Genomic DNA, 3,033 nt, shown 5'->3' with positions numbered 1-3,033 from the left:
CAACAAATAAACAACGATCATCCTGTTAAACTAGAAATCTAACAAACAAAACAAATGCAAAAGATTAAAACTGTAAAGAGTACCCAAAATCGAAACAATTAGATTAAGAGAAAGATTCAAAAAAGAATAGACCTTACCCACATTTCGAAAATTCTCTTCTTCTTTTCTTCTGGCTACCCTTGCCTTTTAATAACCCATGCATTCGCTGTTACCGTAGACTCTGCTCCCATGTGATCCTTTCCTTAACATCAAAATGCATGGGTTTGTACCTTTGTTTGCATGTTGGCGAACTTTTTCTCCCATGCATGACAAAGAAACAAGCTTGCGTCCTGTAAGTGTTACAATAATAGGTGATAGGTGCTAAATAGGAATGTAATACTTAGATATATAGGCCTCAATATTTGTTAGAATAATAGAGCTTAATGGGTATATGATAGATATCTGACCCTAAATGAACGTGATAATAAATTGGCCCTGCATCAGTGTTTGCTAAAACAAGGAAGAAGCCCTGGTTACCGTCCTTATGGAATCACGAAGCCTTCAAAATTATGATTTTTATGTTACGTTTGGTTATATTAAAATATACAGTTTAACTATTATATACATTTTAAAATAATTTGTTAAAATAAAAATAATAATATAAATTCAAATTTGAAATTAAAAATAACGGAAATTTAAATAAAATAAAATAAAAATTATTCAAAATAAGTAATATATATTAATTTTCTTTATTCAAATTAAATCATGTGAGTGATCTGAAATTATTGTGTAATTTATTTATTGCTAACTCGTATGTTAATACATAAAAATACTATTCTTATGAAATGTAATATTAAAGTTTACTGATAAAACATTTAAATCTATAAATTTAAAGCTTATTGTTAAACTTTGGGATTTTAGCATTTAATAAATTTAAGACTTAAAGCTAACTCTTTAACCCAACAAAGACCATGTGATAGCCCTGTTAAACTTATGTCGTTCTATTAGGACCGAGGGAGTGCTCCTAAAAATTTTAAATTTTTTATACTGTAATTCTTTTTATTTTTTATTAATTATCTAATTTCGTAATATCTGAAATTTTATAACTCAACACCCCTAAAAGTTCAATATAATGTTTTTTAAATTTACATCTCCTAACAAATATTTCTGCGCAATGTCCTGACTTCAATTACCCATGAGTTCATGGCGGGCTACCCAACCTAATATATAAAAAATACAAACGATTGACAATCAGTATCAAAATTAATTTTGTCATCTATCAACCAAAGAAAATACGATTAGAGATATTAATTACTAATAATTAAATAAATTTAAAAATCAAGCACCAACGATAAATTCATACTAGTTATAGTATGAATAAGTTTTTTCTTCTCATTCTTCTTCTTCTATTTTCACGTTATAAATTTTAAAAAAAATATTATCATAAAATTTAAATCTTAAATCTCAAAAAATAAAATAATTTATTGAATAACATATAATCATAGAAGTCAAAATAGGCCTAAAATTTAAAATATAATTGGTGTATATATTTCTATAATAGTTCATTTAGTGTATTTAATTAAATGCTAGCAATTTTTTATTATATATTGTTTGCTTTTTCCTTTATAGAAACGCAAAGATCTTAATCGACGCCGAATGGCAACTAAAATTTAAAAATAAGTTTTTCATTTGGTTTCGAAAATCAAATGGTAAATTCCAAGTTCATCACTCAACTTTGTTCTAACTCTTATTTTAGTTGTTTAAGTTTAAAATTTTGTAGTTTACTCACTAAATTTTTTATTTACTCCTATTTTAATCATTCGAGTATTAATCATAAATACAAGGGCGACATGGCAGCCCCATATGCTGATATGAATTATTTTTATTAACATGAACAAAATATATACGAATCGACTCTATTGTCCCCTATTACTCTATCAATTTAGGTTTTATCTAAATCACTTTAAAACTCATAAAACTTAACCCTAAACTTAAATGCCATGAAACCCCAAATCATTATAATATATAATACCCATCATCTGATTAGTGTAGAATCAAAATATACAACACACTTTCTCATTCCCCATTTTCCCACCATAATATTTGGAAGAATATGTTTCATTAATGATGAATCCAGGAGAATTCAAAATTATGATTTTTTTTCACACACAAAAAAAAGTTTTGAGGGCATTTCACATTTTTTCAAAATGTCAGTCATAACACCATTATGTATTTAAAAATGAAGAATCAAAATAAAAACAAATTAAAAGTTTAATAAAATAAAATATATTTTTAAAACTTTAATAATCAAAATATAAATTAAAAAATTAAACAATAAATTTGTAACTTACTCAACATCAACATCCAATCCCAATCCATATTTAATTGGGCACAAGTTGTTAGTTTATAGGTATTGAAATTCCATAATTTAAAATGTGGATCCCAATCAAAACACGTATGCCCCCACTCCTCTGCTATCATATCTTTATATCACAGAAATTCCGGCAGGAAAAACATAAAGAAAGCGAGTAATGGCCACCGACCTAAAGCTTAAGAGATTGCACATTAAAATAATTAGTTTGTAAATAAAAAATAGTCCAATTATTCATTTATGATATAATATCATAAACAGTACCCACATTTGTATTGGATATTCAAATTGGTATCTTAACTTTTATTTAACTTGTTAGTTAAAAGTATCAATTCGCGTAATGTTATGGTACCTGCATCAAAGACTGTTGCTAACTGCGGCTAGATGTCTTAATAATGGATACTACTTGTAATACCATCCCTGAATATTCAATTAAAATACTAATAATTGTACTTAAATAAATATTTTTAAAATAGAGATACCACAATAAATATTTGACCAAAATATGAGCATTAAAGATGGTCATAAGTAGGATCGGGTTTGGTTTTTAGTCCACCTAAACTCGATCCAAAATTTAAATTCCTCCACTCGCATTCTACCTAACTCAATTTTATGAGGACATGCCAGATTTGTAATCTGATCCTATCTTTGAGGACAAAATACACACTCGCTTCAGACCCTAC

Source organism: Hibiscus syriacus, unplaced genomic scaffold, assembly GCF_006381635.1.
Source record: "Hibiscus syriacus cultivar Baekdansim isolate YM2019G1 unplaced genomic scaffold, ASM638163v2 tig00117056_pilon, whole genome shotgun sequence".
NCBI lineage: Eukaryota > Viridiplantae > Streptophyta > Magnoliopsida > Malvales > Malvaceae > Hibiscus > Hibiscus syriacus.
The sequence above is the reverse complement of the archived record's forward strand: the minus strand, read 5'-3'. Positions refer to the sequence as shown.